General features: G+C 38.1%; 1 protein-coding gene across 4 annotated transcripts in view; it reads left to right on the forward strand.

Moving 5' to 3' along the window:
• Window positions 1-23,921, forward strand: part of ELOVL7 (ELOVL fatty acid elongase 7) — an 87,407-nt gene that overhangs the window by 26,598 nt on the left and 36,888 nt on the right. The window contains exon 1 of one of the 4 annotated variants that reach the window (XM_057494987.1): window positions 3,805-3,956. The exons of the other annotated variants lie outside the window; for them this stretch is intronic. The gene's annotated coding sequence lies outside the window, so the exon portion shown is untranslated. Of the gene's footprint in view, window positions 1-3,804; window positions 3,957-23,921 lie in introns of those variants that run through there. 4 annotated transcript variants of the gene reach the window in all.

A 23,921-nucleotide genomic window follows, 5' to 3' on the forward strand; every position in this document is an offset into this window, starting at 1 on the left:
CCAATTATCTGTAGACTGGCTGTCTTTCATTCCCAGTCCATAGGATAGACAGACCTCTTCATGCAAAGACTTTCAATTCTGTATTGACCTTCAATATGGGAAGGTGGGTGGTTGACACTTCCAGTTTTTCTCCCTGTATTTGGAGATTTACCCCACTGGGGAACCTGAACTTTCTATTCCTGAGTCTACCTTTACTTCTTTCTGAGACTTTCTACATGGTGGGCTAGTAAGAGTAGTAATAATGTGAAGCACAGGCAATCTCAGGTTTAAAGGTTGGTCTAATTATTGTTAAGTAATCAGAGACAGCTGGAATACATTGTATTAACTTTCTCTTATTAGATATTCCCAGCTTATGTTTCTGCAGGATACTTTATCTTTTTCACCACCTAGGTCCTACTTATCCTTTGAATGGTCTGCTCAGACATGACTTCCTCCAGGGAGACTTTCTTGATTTCTGCCCATGACTCTAGCTGCCAGGCTAGAGTAAGTACCCTCCTGTCTTTGTGCTAAGGCACTGTAGGCTTATTGTTATTGTAGAGTATATCTATATATTATAACTGTTTACTTGTATATGAACTCCAAAAGGGTAAGCACTCTGTTAGTCCACATTTTAAAAATAGTTTCATCAGGATAAAATTTACATTCCTTACAATTAGCCCACTTAAAGTGTATAATCTGATAGCTTTTAGTATGTTCACCGAGTTGTAGAGCCAGCACTGCTATCAACCTTAGAACATTTTCTTCACCCCTCAAATGAACCCAATATCTATCGGTAGTCAATCCTCACTTCCCCCTCCTATTCCCCAAGCCTGAGCAATTATCAGTCTACTATCTGTCTCTACAGACTTGCCTATTCTGGACATTTCATGTAAATGAAAGCAGGTAACATGTGATCTTTTGTGACTCACTTCTTTTACTCAGCATAATGCATTCAACGTTCCATCACATTGTAGTATGAATCAATACTTCATTCCTATTTATTGCTCAATATTATTCCATGTGGATATACCACATTATATTTATTGGTTCATTAGTGGATGGACATTTGGGTTGTTTCTACTTTTATATATTTATAGGCTATAATAAATAATGCAGCCATGAATACTTACATCGAAGCTTTTGTGTGGGCACATGTTTTCAGTTCTCTTGGGTATACACCTAGGAGTAGAATTGTGGGGTCATGTAGTAACTCTATGTTTAATATTTTGGTGAATGGTCAAACTGTTTACCACAGTGGCTCCAGCATTTTACAATCCTGTCAGCAATGTATGAGTGTTCCAAGTTCTCCACATCCTTGTCAGCACTAGTTATTGTCTGTCTTTTTGATCATAGCCATTATAGTGTGTGTGGCATCGGTGGTCCATTTTTTAGTCCCCAGCATAGGGCCTACTCTGCTGTTAATAAATGTCAATTGGTTGGCTGCGTCTGTTCTGCCATCTTGCTCTCGTACCACCCTCTGCACTGTGAAGTCGTAGTAGCTGAGCATAGAGTCCTGTTGAATTTCAGTATTGCTTTGGAACATAATAACTGTGATCAGGAGCAAGTTACTTCTCTCACCTTAGGTTCCTGATAGGTGATGTTAAGATAATGATACCTCTTTCATAGGGTCACTAAAAGGGTTAAATAGACAGTGTGAATGAAAGGCCTGGCACAGAACCCTTGATAAGTGTGTGCTGTTGTTATTCTCCTAAATAATTTGGGGAACAACTCACTCTTTTCCCTTGCCTCAGGAAACAGAGGCACCGGTTGATCTCAGATGCCCCTATTGCACTGCCTGTGGTATGTGGTTCCAGCTCCCTTTCCTTCTTCAAAGAAACTCCATGCAAATCTCCTCACCGGATCTGTTAACACCTGTTCACTCTTTGAGCAATACTTCCAGATGACTACTGAAGCATGACAAAACTGATTGTCATCTGTTGTTCTTTTCTTCCTTATGAATTTCTACTTGAGCTTTAACCAGCCCATTTCACAGATTGTTTACTTCTATTAACTCATTATTAAGATGATAATCTTTTCAGAAACACCAATTTAAAATTCAATCAAGACAGCTTTTTAATTGCAAAAATCCCCAATAATAAGAATTCCAAGTTGGCGTGGGTTGACTTGGGCAACTGAGAAAAGTCTTTCCGACCTTTGTCAGAGGAAAGGTTTGCTTTGCTTAGCAGAGCTTGTTGCCGCCTTGCTTTTGAACCTTTTGGTTAATATATGAAAGCAGAGGAATTGCTTTTATCTGTGGGGCACTGTGGCAAATTTCCCATGGCAGGAAATGTTTATTCTTACAGATCTCATACATAGTGGTTACAAGGGAGACGCTGGTATTTTGTTTTACTTGTTTTTGCTTCGTTGGGATTTCGTGATTGTTTCAGTGATTTTACCTGACAGCTAAGTCTCTAAAAGAACTAAATGTGGCATACTTGCCCTTAGGGATCTTCATTATTGAGCCCAGTCTACCTGTCCAGCTTCAGCTGCTGCTTCTCCTCTTTATGGATCCTTCTGTAGTACAACTAGACAAATGGTCTTTGAACAAGTACCATCTGAAGTTTCCAAGTCCCCATTTCTCTTAGTAGAAAAATGTGCTAGGAGCAAAACCAAACAGTTGAAGACATTTGGGATTGGGAGGAGGGAAGTGGACAGGTGGAGTATAGCTTGCTGGGGGGAAAAAAAGAGGTTTTAACATTAGAGTAGTAGGGAGTGGTGGGAAGTAAACTTGAATGGAGGGTGGACTCAGATAATGGAGCTGAGTATTGGGACTTGATGTGATATATGAAAGGGCATCACCATAGGTTCTTGGGAATGGGAAAAAAGTGGTGAAAGTGATATGTTAGAATGACTTTTTTTTCTGGTAATAATATTAGCCTTAAGTGTAAATTTAAAGGAAATGAGGCTGGAGGTAGGGATTATCCAGACCCAGTTGTAAATACAGCTGTGAAGCGGGGTTCTGGTTGTTAGCAGTGAGAAGGGTGAGGAAAGTTTTCCCCTAAGAAAAGTCAGAGGAATTTGTAATGACTCAAAGGTTAGAGACGAAAGAGCAGAGCAAAGATGATCGCACTTTTTGGATAAGAATTAAAACCAAGCCATTAACATCAGAGGGTGTTGGATAAGAAGGCAACTGATGAAAGGTAGAAGTTGGGCAAGGTGTGTTCCTTTTGGGATTAGTCAGATTTCCTGTGGCAGTGGAATGCCCATCATTAGTGTTCACTGGCAGTTGGAATACTGTACTCCACCTGGGGGAAAGGTTGGGGTTCAGAGTGTAGATGTGGGAGTCCTTACCATAATGTGGGAGCAAATAGGTACCAAGAGGAGGCGCCATGGGTTCAGGGGAAACCCATGGCACAGGGCTGTGAAGAAAACCGGCAGAACAAAGTGATTAAGAGCTGAAGGATGGAAAGGCATGAGGGTAGTTAGAAGAGTGCTGTGTTCTGAAAGCCAAGGTCAAGGTTTCAGGAGGAAAGGAGAGGTCAGCCATGTGAACTGCAGGGAAATCAGGGCAGATAAGAACCAGGAAAAGCCTTTTGTTTTAGCAAGAGAGAAGTTCCTAACCTTTGTGTGCAGCTCCAGTGAGAGAGGACACTTTTAACCAATTGAGATGCTTATCTGAGGACAGTCTCACTCTCCATCAGCTGCTGCTTAGAGATGCGAGGGCCCAGAATGAAACACAGTGTCAGACTCGTTCAAGAACAGCCCCTCTTCCTTGTTCATCATCATATGTCTGTTCCTTCTTTCTTTTTTTCTCTATTTAGATTGAGTGGCTTATCTGCTCCAGCCTGCTGAGGGGCTTGTCATTATTGCAATTGATTACTAATACAGGCCACAACCAGTTAAACTTTTTGTCTGTCACAACCCATGTTTTCTGATGAAAATTAAATATATGCCAAACAGTAAGTTGGGCTCTCCATTGTTCAAACTGATTGGCAAGGATCCCGTTGTGACTTTGTGCTCTTTCCTTTCCCTTCAAGGTAAGTTTTTATTGTTTATATTTTTTTACTTTGGTTTTTTCTAGGACTTGTTTTAGATAAAGATTGAGACGAGGTAAATAGAGAAGCATTCTCAGTAGAGCACAAAGGAGAGCTAGGGTCATAAGAAGAGCAGGATGACAGTGGTGGCTTGGGGGAAGGGGCTTTACAGAGTTAATGAAAAGAGGTTGCATTGTTACTGTTCTTAAAACCATGGCTCAGCCTTCTAAGAACTACATGAATGATGTTTGCATGAGAGATTTAAGGTCAACACATTTAACATAAACATGATTCAGCGTTAGATCTCTAAATTTTATTTTAGAGGAGTTGCAACACCACGGACTCAGATGATGGATTGGAAGAAATCTAATAAATATTGCATCTGTCCAATATTCATAATATTAAACATATAATTAAATATATTACTCTGTATATTTATGGAGTATGTATATGTATATATACTCTATGTATATATATATATATATATATATATATATATATATATATATATATATATATATTCTAATTTAAGTGTATTATGTCTCCCTTTAAGTCATGAAGATTTGGTTAAATGATCATAATCCAAATAAATAAAATGCAACTAATCTTATTCCTAGAGTACTTGTTCCTTAGTACAATTGACGTTAATGAAAACACATTCCTCAAGTTTTTCAGAATCAAATCCTATTAAAGGAAATCTTTTAATAAGATCAAGTACATCCTTTGAGTAAAAGTCAAGAGCACAAACAGTACAATTGAACAGCAAAGAGTTGAGAAGTTGACCTTGGTATGTGAGTTATTTGCAGATAAATATGTCTTATTTGCTTTTGCTTCTAACTTAAATTTCAAGCTGAGAAAATCAGGCCTTCCTGCAAGCCAGTGCAGTAAAATGTGATCATTAGCTATGATAATTTCTTTTATTTATTGATTGATTGATTAATATCACAGGCCAATTAGATTAGATGTCAGCCATGAAAAACGGACCTGGTTATCCCAAAGCACAAGAGTGGAATATCAGTATTGGGTACATATTATGCTGTAGAATTGACTATAATTTGTGTAATTTAATAGCTGACTCAGCTGAATAAAATAGATGGTAATGGACTGAAGTATCTTCAGTTTCGGACAGAATATTTCTAATGTCATGAATTCTCCATAGTCTGTAAGCCAAACGTTTAGATAAGCAATAGATAACAGCTAAGCAGTAGGCCTAGAAAAAGCCATCTGTGAGAAAAGCCTCTAATGAATGAATGAACTCACCTTTTCCCTCCCCTTCAGTAGGCATTCTAATACCAGTGTCCTCACCCGTGAATGTGAAATGAAGGTGTGTGTTAGATTTTTTTTTTTTTCAGTAAAATCTTAGGCACTTCCTGTAGGGTGGCCTTCCATGAGCACTGCCTGTGTACTGCTGCTTGTCCTGACACAGCCACAGCTGAAGTGACCTTTCCTTGCCTCACTTCTCTTCGTCTGTTCTGCCCTCTGAGTTTACACCTCCCTTTAGGCTTCCTTAGACTCAGGCTCCACTTTCTAGGGAACCCAGACTAAAACGTGGGGACATTATCCATTAACCCAAATTTCTGCCAGTAACAATCCCATAAAACTAGCTAGCCTGAATGCCTGGGTGTCTGTATATTGTAAATGCATCTATCTTTTTTTAAAATTAAGATATCATTGATATATACACTCTTATGAAGGTTTCACATGAAAAACATTGTGGTTACTACATTCACCCATATTATCAAGTCCCTCTAGCACCCCATTGCAGTCACTGTCCATCAGCACAGCAAGATGCCACAGAGTCACTACTTGTCTTCTCTGTGCTGTACTGTCTTCCCCATAACTCCTCCTACAATATGTGTGCTGATCATAATGCCCTTCAATCCCCTTGTCCCTCCCTCCTCACTCACCCTTCCCCTCCTTCCCCTTTGGTAACCACTAGTCCCTTCTTGGAGTCTATGAGTCTGCTACTGTTTTGTTCCTTCAGTTTTGCTTCATTGTTATACTCCACAAATGAGGGAAATCATTTGGTACTTGTCTTTCTCTGCCTGGCTTATTTCACTGAGCATAATACCCTCTAGCTCCATCCATGTTGTTGCAAATGGTAGGATTTGTTTTCTTCTTATGGCTAAATAATATTCCATTGTGTATAATACCACATCTTCTTTATCCATTCATCTACTGATGGACGCTTAAGTTGCTTCCATATCTTGGCAATTGTAAACAGTGCTGCAATAAACATAGGGGAGCATATGTCTTTTTGAATCTGGGATCTTGTTTTTTTTGTGTAAATTCCTAGGAGTGGAATTCCCAGGTCCTGTTTTTAGTTATTTGAATACTGCTTTCCACAATGGTTGAACTAATTTACATTCCCACCAACAGTGTAGGAAGGTTCCCCTTTCTCTGCATCCTCGCTATTGTTTGTTGTTCCTTGTCTTTCTGATGTTGGCCATCCTAACTGGTGTGAGGTGATATCTCATTGTGGTTTTAATTGTGTTAAATATTAATACATGGCACAGAGAGGATCCTAGGGGCCCTTCCCAGGCTGGGCCAAATGTCTCTGTAGTTCTGCCTCAAAACATTTCCTTCATTCTGTAAGAAATGCTTCATTTCATTCTCTTAAGGACCTAACCCTCACTTTAAAATTTATTTGTGTTAACAAGCATTGTCTTAACACGAAACCAGGAAATCGTAGCACAGTGTTTCCGCTAAGTGTGGTTGAAGGGCCACTGAAATGAGATTGCCTGTGGGGGAGGCCCTAGAGGTACACCTTTTCAAAAGTACCTCAGGAAAGTCTAATGCACATTAAAGTTTAAGAATTACTGTCTTATTCTAAGCAACAATGAAATTGTTTATTTCCATTATCTAGCCAACATGAGTTGCAATTTAATGAGTTGGCTTACTTGTTTGTTGCTTGAGTGGTTAGGTAATTGTGTACTTGGAACAAGGCCTTGGTAGATAGTTGTATTGGAGGATTTAAGGCAGAATGAGACCTGTGGGTACAAGATATACCCAAATAAGGTTTATGTGGGCCTAGAAAAGGTGTTTTCTTTCCTTCTGTTGTGCCAAATAGCACTCTGTTTGTTGGAGCCAGAACTCCAGTTAAACTGTATTCATCCACATTGTGCTAAATCAGTGTTTGTGACTTGTCTTAGAAAACTGAATGGCCATTATACTTTTGTGCTGATGGAATACTTTGAATTTCCAAACAGCTGAAATGTAAATGCACTTTAGAAACCCGGCTGCTTGTAGGTTGCTACAGGTGTTGAAATAAGGGCCTTCTCTTGCCTGCTTTCCAGTTGTGCCTGGGGAATCTTCAATTGGGGCTATGGTTTTCTTATTTTCCTATTTTGTTTTGATATCCTGTGAAATTAGAGTTCTCTTCTCAGGCATATACACACTCACTTACACGATTTCAGCCTCTCTTCCACCAACAACTTTTCCTGGTTCTACAAATGTATTCAGGATGTTTTCATGTTTGAAATAAATCTGTTTCCACTCTATGTCCTTTCTCCTTCTTCCTATAAATTAGTATCTTAAATAACAGGCAACACAGAATGGGAAAGAGCCCAGAAGTCAGTTAAGGTGAGTGTTGGGTCTGACTCTTTTTTGGAAAAATACTTCAGTGCTTCAGTTCTCACATCTGGGCCAACTCTTGGTGTCCCTCTACCTCAAGGATAAAATTGATGTGTATCTAAACTAACTACTTTCAATGCTTCCTCAATCCTTAGAGTTCTGGAATTTGATTTATACCACTCAACTGTGCAGTATACTTACTAGTCTACAAATAATTCACTAGTTTTAGACTTCAGTAATTCTTTTTCCCTTCATCCTAATTCACTCAACACTGGAGAACTAGTTTTCTTCCTTAGCTTCTTTCACACTACCAATACTAGCTTTTGGTCTTAACTTTCTTTCTTGCTTGCTTTTTCTTTCTTCTCTTTCCATTTTAAAATGGAATTTTCAGACATACACAAAAGTAGAAATATACGATTACCATCCATGTACCATCACCTATCCTCAAAAATGATCAAGATTTTGCCAGTCTCTTAACATTAATTTTTAAAGAAAAAAATCATCTTGTTCTCATAAAATAGTACCTATTCATTCTAGAGGATTTAAGCAGTGGAGGAAACCATGTTTTTCTTTAAATAAATTACCCCAAATCCAACCACATAGAAGTAACCATCATTGTCATTATTATGTCAGTATAACTCCAGACGACTTTCTAGGCATACATACAGATAAAATGTTGGTTCTGATTGGCTAGCTAGACAGATGTGCTTTTACAAAATTGATGAATATATGCTACCTGTAAATAAAAAGTATTAAATTTAATTCTATTTGACTTTAATAAAAGAAAGTGAAATGAACTTGAAGAAATTGTTGAACTTCAAATAAATGTTTTTCCACTCAGACAGATCTCTTAGGGAGCCCTTATAATTATGAAAAGCAATTGTGAAAAATATGAAAAAGTCAGAGTCATTCTTTTAAAAAAAAGTAGACAGTCTTAATATTAGGCCATATTAATTGACTCACTACTATAAAATATGATGATATTGGCATCTCACATCTCTTTCCCTTTCTCCCCACCTTCAGATTTTTTTTCAGTTAAATTAAATTAGTTTGGGGAGGCAGTGTATCATAGTGTTTAATGGAGGCTGGGCTCGGTTACCAGAACACCAGTGTACTTAACCCCTTATGTGTTAGTTTTTGTTATCTGTAGAGTAAGGATAGAGTTATTGGAGAATGTAAATAATCTAATTGACATGAAGAATCCACTGTATAATAAGCATTCAGTAAACATTATTTATAATTACATATTTATAAGGATTTATAATATTTACATTCTGTTCAGTAATCCTAATACTCTTTCTGCATCTAAATGAACTGTGTCCACCACTAAGCAGTCTTTTAAATGGTTTCTCCACTCCTGAATTATTTTTTGGAATCATCTGTATACTGGCTTGATTTTGTCATCATGTAGTTTTTTCAAGAAAACTGGTGGATGTTATTGCCACTAAATTCTTCCATTCTTGAAAAGGCATTTCTGCTGCCTTTGTACTTGAGCAAGATCTTAGGTATAATATTCCTGAGTATAATATTTCCTGGGTTCTAAACTCAAAGCATATGGAGAACTTCCTTTTGTTACTTTACTTACATTTTTTTCTTGAGTGGATTCTTTGTCTGCTATGTGTTCTTGCTTTACTTTTTTTCCCCCCATAATCTATTTGTGAAAGTTAATAGTCATTTTTCTCACTTTATGAATATTTGGGCACCTCTGGTCGGGCCATCTATTTGCTGTGATATAATATGAGTGCCTTGGTGTCCCTGCCTGACAGTATTCTTGAGCTCAGTTTGTTTTCCTCAGTTTGAGGGCTGAGAATTTCAGTTTATACCCATTTTTCCTATAGCATGAGAACATCAAAGGTGAAGGAAAGAAGAATTCAGCTGAGGCAGATTGTACCAGAATTGTCCTCTCACTTTTAAAGTGTTGCTAAATAGCCATACCAAGATTCACACCATCCCAAAGGTGTACCCCAAATGCAAGGGACACTTTAAGTCATCCTTGTATGTTCATAAATTAAGTGTGGAGCCTCCATCTTCAGAGTTTGTCCTGTTGTTCCATTGCCCAGATGGAGAAGGGCAAGGATAAGATTATTAGTTCATTTGCTTCTCTTTAGATTTGGGGGTAATTGTGAGAATTCTCAGGCTCTTTTGTGTCAACAAAACATCTGGGGAAGAGGTCATTTTTGGATCAGAGGCTTTGCCATGTTATGGATGCCATTCCCGTCCATGACTTTTGAGATTGAGAAAATCTGTCTGTGTCCCTTCCTCATTTGGTTGCTTCTGTGAAATCTTGTGAACATTTTTCTTTGCCATTTATTTTACTTTTTTCAGAATTTGGAGTGAGATTCTACTAGGCACTCTTCTGACTGTTGCTTCTCTATTTTTCTCCCTGATTCCTCCTTTTGTTTCCTAAACATGCATGTTCTCTGAAATGCTGCCCTTTGTCATGCTTCCTCCTCTATTATTTATCACAGAAATTTATTCTGCTCCCATATTATCACCTTTCTTAAAAATAATTAATGATGACCTTTCCTGAGCTCTGATTCTGGATGTTTCTCTAAGATGACTGAACATTTTCTTTTGTATCTGTTTGTTAGGGCTGCTATAACAAAGTGCCACAAACTGGGTGGTTTAAATGACAGAAATTAGTTCTGGAAGCTAGGAATTGGAGAGCAAGGGGGGTTAGCTGTTTTGGTTGCTTTGGAGGGCTATAACAGAAGGATTTGTTGAAGGCCTTTTTCCTTGGTTTGTGGAAGGTCTTCAAGTTCATATGCATTCCAAAGGTGTACACCAAACACATCTGTCTCTAAATTTAAATTTCCCCTTTTTATAAAGACATCATTGTATTGGATTAGGGCCCACCCTAATCACTTTGAGCTTGATTTACCTCTGTAACTCCAACTAATGTTAGAACTTCAACATATGAATTTTGAGAGGATGTAATTCAAATCATAACATTTGATTATTTATTCACACCACCAATATTTTCTGCTACATGTGAGGCACTAGTATAGGCACTGGAAACACAAAGATAATGAGGCTCAGTTTCATCCCTCTTTGGTGAGAGGAAAGATAAGAGTTAATAAATAAGCACTTGCAATATTATACAGTAAGTTTGTATATATATAAATTGTTGTGATAGCACCATAGTGGGGCACCTAATTCTGACCAGTTGAATCAGGGATGACATCTCAGAGGAAGTGATGCTTGTGTTGGATCCTTCCCAATAGGATACAATAGCTGCATAGTTATTCTCCTTGCTTCCACACCACACCCTCAGTCTCCCAGCCCTGGACTTTACCAATCAATCTACTTAATCCAGTTAATCATTACTTTGGATAAGACATTACCTGGTTGAGAAATCTGTAGTGACTCCTCATTGTCAACAGAACTAACTCCAAAAAATTCTTTAGCCTGGCTTTTGATTCTTCCCCAGTCAAGTGCCACTACTGGAATCTTCCTTTCCTGTCTTGATCTTTCTGTGGTATCCTCCTTAATTCTATACATTACCAAAGCAGACTAAATGTTCTAGAAACATACCTGGAGCTTTTCTATAATTTCATCAAGGCAGAAATTTTTGTTTTATTTTCTATTATATTACTGGCATTTAAACAGTGCTTGGCATATAACAGATACTTAAGAATATTGGTTGATACATATGCACCCAACACAGGAGCATCAAAATATGTAAAACAAATATTAATAAGACCTTAGGGGATAAATTGACAGCAATATAATAATAGTAGGGTGTTTTTAAAATCCCACTTACATCAGTAGAGAATCACCCAGACAGAAAATCAGTAAAGAAACATCATCCTTAAATGACATATTATACACTAGATGAACTTAATAGATATACACAGAACATTCCATCCAAAATCAGCAGAATACACATTCATCTCAAGTGTGCATGGAATATTCTTCAGGGTAGATCATGTTAGGCCACAAAACAAGTCTCAGTAAATTCAAGATTGAAATCATATCAAGCATTTAGTCTGACCACAATGGTATAAAACTAAAATTAATTACAAGAAAAAAACTGGATAAACTACAAATACACAGAGATTAAACAACATGTTACTGAACAAGTGCAAGGCCATAGAAGAAATTCAGTAGAAATTAAAAAAAAAATACCTAGAGACAAACAGAAATACAACATAACAGAGACTATGGAATGCAGTAAAAGTGATTCTGAGAGGGAGGTTCATAGGACTCCCTTAAGGGGATACAGGACTACCTTAAGAAACAAGAAAAATCTCAGATAAACAATTTAGTTTTAGACCTAAAAGAACTAGAAAAAGAATGAACAATGCCCAAGACTAGTAGAAAAAGGAAGTAATTAACATCAGAGTGGAAATAAATGAAATGGAGACTACAAAGACAATAGAAAAGATCAATGAAACTGAGGGCTGGTTCTTTGAAAACATTATAAAAATTGACAAACCTTCAGATAGACTCGCCAAGAAAAAAAAGGGCTCAAATAAATTAAATCAGAAATGAAAGAGGAGCAGTTACAACTATACCATAAGAGAAATACAATGGATCATAAGACACTACTATAAATAATTAAATGCCAACAATTTGAACAACCTAGAAGAAATGGATAAAGTCCTTCCAAGACTGATTCATGAAGAAATAGAAAATCTGAATAGATTGATTACAAGAAATGAGATTGTCATTGATCAAAAGCCTCCTAGCAAACAAAAACCCAGGATTAGATGGCTTCACTGGTGATTTCTACCAAACATTCAAAGAAGATTTAATAACTGTCTTTCTTAAACTCTTCCAAAAAATTGAAGAGGAGAGAAAGCTTCCAAACTTATTCTACAAGGCCAGCATTAGCTTGATAGCCAAATCAGACAAGGATGCCACAAAAAAAGAAAATTATCCGCCACTATCCCTGATGAACATATATGCCAAAATCCTCAACAAGGTATTTGCAAACCAAATTCAACAATACTTGAAAAACTTCATTTACCATGATCAACTGGGATTTATTCCAGAGATGCAAGAATGGTTAAACATTTACAAATCAATCAACATTGATTTGTAATCACATAATGTTAATCACATTAACAAAATGAAAAGATAAAATCATATTATCTTCTTAATGGATGCAGGATAATCATTTGGCAGAACTCGACATCTCTTTATGATTAAAAAAACTCTCAGGAGAAGGACTAAAGGTGATGGGATGAGAGGTGAGACAGAGGCTTCCTCCTCAAACCACATATACTATGAAAATGTAATTAATACAACTAATCCTGAAAGAGCAACAGGAAAGAGGACTGTGCCAGACTGCATACACCTGGAGAAAAGATCAGACCTCACAGAACAGGGTAACTAATGTACCAAAGCTGTGGCCCGGTGGGACCCAAGCCCTTCCCCCACCCCAGCTCACCAGTGGGAGGAAGAGAAATGGATTGGGGATGGAGTGGAGGCCTGGGACTGCTGAATACCTAATGCCGGAGATCTGCTCTGGGAGCACAAACATACATTTCATAGTGCTTGCATGTTACTCTTGTGATTAGGGGGTTGGAAAGCTAAGACAGGCAGAATTACTGGAGAAACTGAGATTCCAGCTGCTGTGGAAAGCAGGGATCCATAACCAGCTGCTCTGGGACAAAAGAAAGGTGGGAAGTCTGAGAGACTTCCTAACAAGGAAGCCCTTAGCAAGAGGACTGCTAAAGGGGCAAGGATTGCACAGAGCTTACTGCTCAGGAGAAAGGACAGGTAGACAAAATTATCCAGGTGCACTCTTCCCAGCAGGTAGGGAGCTTTAACGATCTTCAGGCGCTGCAGCTCCCTGGCTGGCTACACAGCTCCAAGGACCCCCTCCGTGATACGCAGCCTACTGCGCCTTTCTCCTGGCCAGCCCCACCTGGCTCACAAACAGGCAAACACTACCCTGACATTAGGCCAGCCAGAGGGAAGATCTGTCTACAGCAACTACAAACGCAAAGCATAGAGCACTATGTGCTCGGCCCACTGGTTCAGGCAGTGGAGACAGATATAGCAGCTGGAAAGCAGGAAACAGCTCTTTCCTCCCCCTAGGCACTAATACCACTCCCCTGTGACCCTCGACATTGCTTCAGGGGCTGAGCAGCTCCAGAGAGGAGAGCTTCCGGACACTAGAGGGCGTCATATACAAGTATGAAATGCCAAAGGAACCTGGTCCAGAGTAAAATTGTTAATACAACTCCTGAGAAAGATTTAAATGACATCAACCTCATGAATATTCCTGACAGGGAGTTCAAAATAAAAATCATTAACATGCTCATAGAGGTATGGAAAGATATTCAAGAACTCAGGAATGAATTCCGGTCGCAGATCCAATCGTTGAAGAGCACGATGGAGGGTATTAAAAGCAGATTAGATATGGTGGAGGGGGCAATAAATGAAATAGAAACTAGAGGAGAAGAATATAAATAAGCTGAGGCACAGAGAGAAAAAAGAATCTCTAAGAATGAAACAATGTTGAGAGAACTGTGTGACCAATCCAAACCGAACAATATTTGCATTATAGGGGTACCAGAAGAAGAAGAGAAAGAAAAAGGGATAGAAAGTGTCTTTGAAGAGGTATTTGCTGAAAACTTGCCCAATCTGGAGGAGATAGTCTCTCAGGCCATGGAGATCCACAGATCTCCCAACACAAGGGACCCAAAGGAAGACAACACCAAGACACACAGTAATTAAAATGACAAAGATCAACGATAAAGACAGACTATTAAAAGCAGCCAGACAGTGAGAAAAATAAGATCACATACAAAGGAAAGCCCATCAGACTAATAACAGACTTCTCAGCAGAAATCTTACAGGCTGGAAGGGAGTGGCATGATGTATTTAATGCCATGAAGAAGAAGGGCCTGGAACCAAGATTACTTTATCGGGGGAGATTATCATTTAAATTTGATGGAGGGATTAAACGATTTCCAGATAAGCAAAAGCTGAGAGAGTTTACCTCCCACAAACCATCTCTGCAGTCTATTTTGGAGGGACTGCTATAGATGGAAGTGTTCCTAGGGTTGGATAGCTGTCACCAGAGGTAGTAAAAACACGGGAGGGAGGGTGGAGCAGCTGATTGCAAGGCAAATGCAAAATTAAATTGACTATCCCCGATGACAATCAAGGGATAGACAAAAAGTACAGAATTTGATACCTAATATATAAAGAATGAAGGAGGAAGAAAAAGGAGGAGAAATAGGAAAGAACCTTTAGATTGTGTTTGTAACATCATAGTGAGTTAAGTTAGACTCTTAGATAGTAAGGAAACTAACCTGGAACCTTTGGTAACCATGAATCTAAAGCCTGAAATGGCAATAAGTACATACTTATCAATAATCACCCTAAATGTAAATGGACTGAATGCACCAATCAAAAGACATAGAATCTCTGAATTTATTAAAAAACAAGGCCCATGTGTATGCTGCTTATAAGAGACTCACCTCAAACCCAAAGATATGCACAGACTAAAACTCAAGGGATGGAAAAAGGTATTTCATTCAAACTATAGGGAGAAAAAAGCAGGTGTTGCAGTACTAGTATCAGACAAAATAGACTTCAAAACAAAGAAAATAACAAGAGATAAAGAAGGACATTACATAATGATAAAGGGCTCAGTCCAACAAGAGGATATAACCATTATAAATATATATGCACCCTACGCAGGAGCACCAGCATATGTGAAACATATACTAACAGAATTAAAGGAGGAAATAAAATGCAATAAGTTCATTTTAGGAGACTTCAACACACCATTCACTCCAAAGGACAGATCCACCAGACAGAAAATACGTAAGGACAGAGAGGCACTGAACAGCACACTAGAACAGATGGACCTAATAGACATCTATAGAACTCTACATCCAAAAGCAACAGGATACACATTCTTCTCAAGTGCACATGGAACATTCTCCAGAATAGACCACATACTAGGCCACAAAAAGAGCCTCAGTAAATTCAAAAAGATTGAAATCCTACCAACCAACTTTTCTGACCACAAAGGTATAAAACTAGAAATAAATTGTACCAAGAAAGCAAAAAGGCTCACAAACACATGGAGGCTTAACAACACACTTCTAAATAGTCAATGGATCAATGACCAAATTAAAATGGAGATCCAGCAATATATGGAAATAAATGACAACAACAACACAAAACCCCAACTTCTGTGGAACACAGCAAAAGCAGTCATAAGAGGAAAGTATATAGTAATCCAGGCATATTTAAAGAAGGAAGAACAAACCCAAATGAATAGTCTAATGTCACAATTGTCGAAATTGGAAAAAGAAGAACAAATGAGGCCTAAAGTCAGCAGAAGCAGGGACATAATAAAGATCAGAGAAGAAATAAACAAAATTGAGGAGAATAAAACAATAGAAAAAAATCAATGAAACCAAGAGCTGGTTCTTTGAGAAAATAAACAAAATAGATAAGCCTCTCGCCAGACTTATTAAGAGAAAAAGAGAATCAACACACATCAACAGAATCAGAAATGAGAAAGGAAACATCACGACGGACCCAACAGAAATACAAAGAATTATTAGAGACTACTATGAAAACCTATATGCTAACAAGTTGGAAAACCTAGAAAAAATGGACAACGTCCTAGAAAAATACAACCTTCCAAGACTGACCAAGGAAGAAACAGAAAAATCTAAACAAACCAATTACCAGCAAAAAAATTCAAGCGGTAATCAAAAACCTACCCAAGAAAGAAACCCCTGGGCCAGACGGATTTACCTTGGAATTTTATCAGACATACAGAGAATTCATAATATCCATTCTCCTTAAAGTTTTCCAAAAAATAGAAGAGGTGGGAATACTCCCAAATTTAATCTATGAAGCCAACATCACCCTAATGCCAAAACCAGGCAAAGACCCCACCAAAAAAGAAAATTACAGACCAATATCCCTGATGAACATAGATGCAAAAATACTCAATAAAATATTAGCAAACTGAATTCAAAAATATATCAAAAGGATCATACACCACGACCAAGTGGGATTCATAAACAGGAAGGAAGACAAAAACCACATGATCATCTCCATAGATGCTGAGAAAGCATTTGACAAAATTCAACATTCATTCATGATGAAAACTCTCAACAAAATAGGTATACAGGGCAAGTACCTCAACATAATAAAGGCCATCTATGATAAACCCACAGCCAACATCATACTGAACAGCAAGAAGCTGAAAGCTTTTCCTCTGAGATCAGGAACAAGACAGGGATGCCCACTCTCCCCACTGTTATTTAACAGAGTACTGGAGGTCCTAGCCACGGCAATTAGACAAAACAAAGAAATACAAGGAATCCAGATTGGTAAAGAAGAAGTTAAACTGTCACTATTTGCAGATGACATGATATTGTACATAAAAAACCCTAAAGACTCCACTCCCAAACTACTGGAACTGATATCGGCATACAGCAAAGTTTCAGGATACAAAATTAACACACAGAAATCTGTGGCTTTCCTATACACTAACAATGAAGCAATAGAAAGAGAAATCAGGAAAACAATTCCATTCACAATTGCATCAAAAAGAATAAAATACCTAGGAATAAACATAACCAAAAAAGTGAAAGACCTATACCCTGAAAACTACAAGACTCTCTTAAGAGAAATTAAAGAGAACACTAACAAATGGAAACTCATCCCATGCTCTTGGCTAGGAAGAATTAATTATCTTCAAAACGGCCATCCTGCCCAAAGCAATATACAGATTTGATGCAATCTCTATCAAATTACCAGCAACATTCTTCAACGAACTGGAACAAATAGTTCAAAAATTCATATGGAAACACCAAAGACCCCGAATAGCCAAAGCAATCCTGAGAAAGAAGAATAAAGTGGGGGGGATCTCACTCCCCAACTTCAAGCTCTACTACAAAGCCATAGTAATCAAGACAATTTGGTACTGGCACAAGAACAGAGCCACAGACCAGTGGAACAGGTTAGAGACTCCAGACATTAACCCAAACATATATGGTCAATTAATATTCGATACAGGATCCATAGACATACAATGGGGAAACGACATTCTCTACAACAGATGGTGCTGGAAAAACTGGACAGTTACATGTAAGAGAACGAAACTGGATCACTGTCTGACCCCATACACAAAAGTAAATTCAAAATGGATCAAAGACTTGAATGTAAGTCATGAAACCATAAAACTCTTAGAAAAAAACATAGGCAAAAATCTCTTGGACATAAACATTAGCAACTTCTTCATGAACATATCTCCCCAGCAAGGAAAACAAAAGCAAAAATGAACAAGTGGGACTATATCAAGCTGAAAAGCTTCTGTACAGCAGAGGACACCATCAATAGAACAAAAAGGAACCCTACAGTATGGGAGAATTTATTCGTAAATGACAGATCCGATAAAGGCTTGGCATCCTAAATATATAAAGAGCTCATGCACCTCAACAAACAAAAAGCAAATAATCCGATTAAAAAATGGGCAGAGGAGCTGAACAGACAGTTCTCCAAAGAAGAAATTCAGATAGCCAACAGACATGAAAAGATGCTCCATATCGCTAATTATCAGAGAAATGTAAATTAAAACCACAATGAGAAATCAGCTCACACCAGTAAGAATGGCTACCATCCAAAAGACAAACAACAACAAATGTTGGCAAGGTTGTGGAGAAAGGGGAACCCTCCTACACTGCTGGTGGGAATGTAAGTTAGTTCAACCATTGTGGAAAGCAGTATGGATGTTCCTCAAAATGCTCAAAATAGACTTACCATTTGACCCAGGAATTCCAGTTCTAGGAATTTACCCTAAGAATGTTGCACTCCAGTTTGAAAAAGACAGATGCACCCCTATGTTTATTGCAGCACTATTTACAATAGCCAAGAAATGAAATCAGCCTATGTGTCCATCAGTAGATGAATGGATAAAGAAGATGAGGTACATATACACAATGGAATATTATTTAGCCATAAGAAGAAAACAAATCCTACAATTTGCAATAACATGGATGGAGCTAGAGCGTATTATGCTCAGTGAAATAAGCCAAGCGGCGAAAGACAAATACCAAATGATTTCACTCATTTGTGGAGTATAAGAAAAAAGGAAAAACTGAAGGAACAAAACAGCAGCAGAATCACAGAACCCAAGAATGGACTAACAGTTACCAAAGGGAAAGGGACTGGGGAGGATGGGTGGGTAGGGAGGGATAAGGGCGGGGAAGAAGAAAGGGGTATTATGATTAGTACGTATAATGTCGGGGGTGGGGAAAGGGGAGGGCCGTGCAACACAGAGAAGACAAGTAGTGATTCTATAACATCTTACTATGCTGATGGACAGTGACTGTAATGGGGTTTGTGGGGGGGACTTGGGGTAGGGGAGAGCATAGTAAACATAATGTTCTTCATGTAATTTTAGATTAATGATAACAAAATTTTTTAAAAAGTGAAAAATAAAATACCTAGGAATAAATTTAACCAAGAAGGTGAAAGACCAACATCCTGAAAACTAAGTCACTGAAGAAAGAATTGAAGAAGACACAAATAAATGGAAAAATATTCCATGCTTATGGAGTGGCAGAATTAAGATAATTTTTTTTTTCCTTAGAGGCTGTGGTGTTCCATGTGAGCCGTTTGTAAGATCCAACATTCTGCTTTGCATGTTCGTGATTTGTGTAGGCTTTTGTTTTTCCTGCTAAATTGACGGTTTGAATTCAGGAACCATATTTGAAAAATAATACTGTATTCTGCTCAGCACTTCCTTGCAGAATAATGAATACTTAAAAAATAACTTTGCTTGAAGAGAAGATGAATTAAAGGAGTATTGTGTTCCTCAGAAAAAAGTGAAGAAGGCCTGAGGGATAGAGTATTTGTTTTGTCCCCCTTGCCTTGCCTTTTTCCCCTCATTTTACATTTTAAAACTCATTGAGCAGATACTTATTGAGCACCTATTTCTACTTGAGACATTGTACTAGAACTTAGATTACAACTAGGAATTAAACTGCCTTGTAAGAGGTACTTATTACTTCTTCTAACAGAGAAATGGGTCCCATTGGTCTTGATGGTCACTGTCACCTGTACAGTATTTTGGATGCTTTTTGAAGACTTACTCATCCATATTCTAGAATCTTCCCATGTGTTGAAGCTGCCTGAGGGCAGGGCCCCTGTCTTCATACTCCTATTCCCTACTGCCTAATAATTGAGTTTTATTCCTTCTGGTGATGTGAGTAGGTCCTTTATTTTCCTTAAAGGTGCTCTTACTCTTCTAACTTTGCTTTTTCTCATCAGTTATGGAATGCTGAAGTGGGACTAGACTCTGCAAGGGTACTTACACTTTGCTTAGACTGGGAGGCCCTCTGTTATTAGAAGAGCAGTAGTAAGCCCAGTAAAGAGCACCATGGTGCTGGAGACTTTACATGAATTCTATTTCCTAGTGGAGCCTGTCGCTAATATCATTGGTTTCAAGGACTCCTTCATTTCTAACCTGTCATGTTAACATTGAAGTTATTAAATGAACATCTAAAGTTTGTCTGCCTTTTTGCTCAAACACATGAATCATGATTATGTTGCTAAGCCTAAGCCAAACAAATTTAATCTGAATAGTCTGGTGGGTCATGCAGAGTATTATATTTTCCAGAGGCATCTAATTTTAGTAGGTCCCTCTAGTAATGGGAAGCGAAAAAGTGAAAATCAGGATGACATAATGAAATAGTAAGGAATGAAGGATATTGTGATGGAGGGTATTTGTTTTGAGGTCCTGCTTGACATGAAGATTACAAGTCTTAAACCTGATTGAAGGGCAGGCATGAGTATTCATATAGAAAGAGTTAATATGTACTATTATGTCATTGTTTCTGGGGATGGGAAACACCCATTTTATTTAAACATGCTGTAGGCCAGTCAGAGCAACATGAATCTGTGGAAGTGGTACAACAATTACAAGTGCAAGTCCAACCCTATGCTGCCTGTGTTTATGGATTTACAGTGTATTATCTGTATCATTTAAGGAACTATCATTAAAGGCACAAGATAATTCTAAATAGCAGCAAAAATACTCACTAAAAAGTCCTATATGGTGCTGTAAAGCATGCTTAACTTATTAATCATGTTTTGTTTAAACAACAAAAAATTAAGAGTAGTTTATCCTGAGTGCTTATCACCAGTATAAGCAGAGAGCACTTATATGGGCTTGCTGTCAGAGCTTCAGTTCATATTTGAAATGTTACTGCAGAGTAATCTCTTAAGTCACGGTTAGAGCAGAGATTTTCTTAAAACTAACCCCCTTTCTTCCTTGTAAGGGTAATCACTCTTCTCCCTAGTCTCAGGTTCCTCCTTCCTCCCTGAACCTGTGTGCTTCCTTGTGGGACTGAGGTGGAGGTGAATACAATACCGGTCACCCTAAAGGAACTGCTGCCAGTCATTTTTCAGTGCTTGGTTTAGATTTTGGCACATGATGCAGTTCTGCGAAGGGACCTGCATGGGGTTTCTGGGAAGCATTGTGAAGGGTTTTGAAGCTCATAAAAAGAGACACAAAGAAAGGACCCTTTGTAAGATTCCTCAAGGAAGGAACAACCTAAGACAGGCACAGTCACAGGGGAGCCATCAGGTGAGAAATTGGGGATCAACAGAGGTGAGGCTTAGAACCTCTCCCCCCTGTTTTGAGAGAAATCTTCTGCATCCGTGGATGTTTTATTGCCCTTGTCTAGCTTGGATTAACACATAGTCTACAGGCACACACCTGATCATCTACATTTGCTCTCTTACAACACTAAGCTATTTTCTACCTTTATCTTGTATCTACCTACCACTTCAGCATTTTATTAAAAATAATAATAATAGAGAAATGTATCCACATATAAATCAAGTATAAAATGAGTATTCATATTTGAACTGACTGTTTATAGTTCATAATGCATGAGCAAAACCAAAAGTTTCTGTGATGACTGCCCTTGTACTGTTCACCATGTAACTTATTCACTATGTAAGAATTTGTTCTCCATGTAAGAACTTGTTTGTTATGCCTCAGAAGATTGGAGACTGACGAAAATTAGACTTGGGGTGGATTAATGATTGTGCATTGAGCATTGACTGCCCTATACAGAATTTTATTGTTGTTAACAACCATTTGATCAATAAATATGAGAGATGCCCTCACAAAAAAAAAAAAAAATTCTCTGAAGTTTTATTAGTGTTGTATTACATTTACAGGCCTGGCATTCTTACAGTCCTTAGTGTTCTTATTAAAAATAGAATACCACATAAAAAAAAAAAAGAAAGGACCCTTTTACTGCTCTACATGATGTTATATGAGGATGTGATATTGGGAATGCTGCACCATGTTTTTCCACAAAATTACAAAAGCAGAAATTAACCAACTCAGAAGAAACTTCTCTACCTTGGACTTCTTTTTTAAAAAGACAATGCCTCCTGTTACTACTTAAGCTATTTTGAGTTGAGTGTTCTGTTACTTCCAGACAAAGCATCTTCCCTAATACTATAACATTTCCATTACAAGCAGAAAGTTAGGTGTTTAATACCTTCATTTGATATTTGTGTTGATCAGTTTTGTTTGCCTAAAAGACAAGGCTTATTTCCAATTTTCTGTAATTTACTAAGATCTAAAATATAGCGTTGATTTTCTCTTTCACAGATGCTTCTCAAAATAAGATGTCAAGCTTATTTTACCCTTGAAATAGGTTAGTTTCCTTACATCACAGTGTATGTGCTAATTCAAAGATCTCCCAGATTTCACATCTCTCTTGGGTTGTTTTGAACCACCAGAGAAATCTTTGCCAGTATTGATTGCACCTCCTGTTCCTGCCCTTCTTGATCCAGAGGCCTTATCATATCAGGTGACATTCATTAGCCTAATCTTTTGTCACGAATTCTATGCCTATTCCTTTTATTGTAGGTGTTGTCATGTCTGAGAGTGATTTATTGATTTATGCTAAGAAGAGGTTCCCAAACCTGGCCCATCTTCAGAATGTCTGGAAACATACTAACTGAATCCAGATTTCTCCCCAGATAATTCTGATTATCAACCAGGTCTGGCAGCCACTGATATAAGGGATATAGAAGAGACTTACCCAATTCCATACCTAAAGTCAAAGGTTTGATACCTCACTTGACAAAATCAGCTATGTAAGAACAAAATTGTATTTCTTTATAGCTTAATTTCTAATTTTTAATAAAGGGTTCTTTATTCTTTGGGGTGGCAGGAACCTAGTTCAGTCAACTCTAAATATGACCATCCCTCTCTTCCTCTCAAGTGAGAAAAAGTTGATATAGTTAGTTGGGAGGAGGGGTCCTTTAGTCCTTGATGTCCTCTCTCTACATTGCCACCCCCTGGAGTATGCAGGGTGCCATCTGCTCTTTGTCCCTTTGTCCCTAGAGGTCCATGATACTGCTAGCTACATTTCTCCTTCATTTTCTACAGCTCTTCTGCACTACTTCCATATCTCTCAGGGATATCAGAACTCTTTCTGCTGCTGGAGCAAGAGAAATTCTCAATGGCTGCCTAAGGCCCCATCAGCCACCTGTTCCCATTCTACCAGGGCAACAGAGTCCCACCCATCCTGCTCTGTTCCCATAAGCCTACCTGGCACCTTGCCAGGGCTAATTGCACTTCTAAGGTCTGCACTAATTGCTTTCCCTCTGACTCTCCCTTCGCCCAAACCTGAAGCATGCTCTTTTGTACTAGGAGGCTTGGCAGTGTCAGAGGTTTCCTCCCCAATCTCTTGTCTTTCCCCCTGAGTTCTATGTGGCTGTACCTAAGCTTTTGGAACTCCAAAACTAGAATGAAATTTTGTTTCTCTGCCTTGTGCTGTTTCATTCACAAGGCAGTTTGTACAACCTAGCTATTGAATAGCTGGAAGTGGCAAGAAAGTTAAGGGGAATGATAAAGGAAAGGCCAAAAACACATATTAAGTGTGTGTGTATGTGTATATATATATATACATGGATCCATTTATATGTGGATTTTTTTCAGCAAATATATTGGAAAATATTTTGGAGATTATAACAATTTGAAAAAATATTTCTTTTCTCTAGCTTGGCTTATTGTAAGAATACAGTATATAATACATATAACATACAAAATATGTGTTACTTGACTGTTTATATTTTAGGTAGGGCTTCCAGTGAACAGTAGGCTATTAGTAGTTAAGTTTTTGAGGAGTAAAAAGTTCTGTGTGGATTTTCAGCTGGGCAGGGGTGGATACCCCTAACCCCCATGTTGTTCAACTGTAAAATAAAATGCAAAATCCTGTACAGTAGGTGCAGCAGACTTGTATTTTTACTTCTGCATTGTGTGTGTGTCTGTTACCAGTACACACAGGCACAGTAACTAACAAAACTGAAAATGTCATTTGTAATAATTTTTCACTGAGTCTGCTTCACATTTTAGATTCACTTTCTTTT

This window comes from Manis pentadactyla, chromosome 2 (genome assembly GCF_030020395.1).
Source record: "Manis pentadactyla isolate mManPen7 chromosome 2, mManPen7.hap1, whole genome shotgun sequence".
Classification (NCBI taxonomy): domain Eukaryota; kingdom Metazoa; phylum Chordata; class Mammalia; order Pholidota; family Manidae; genus Manis; species Manis pentadactyla.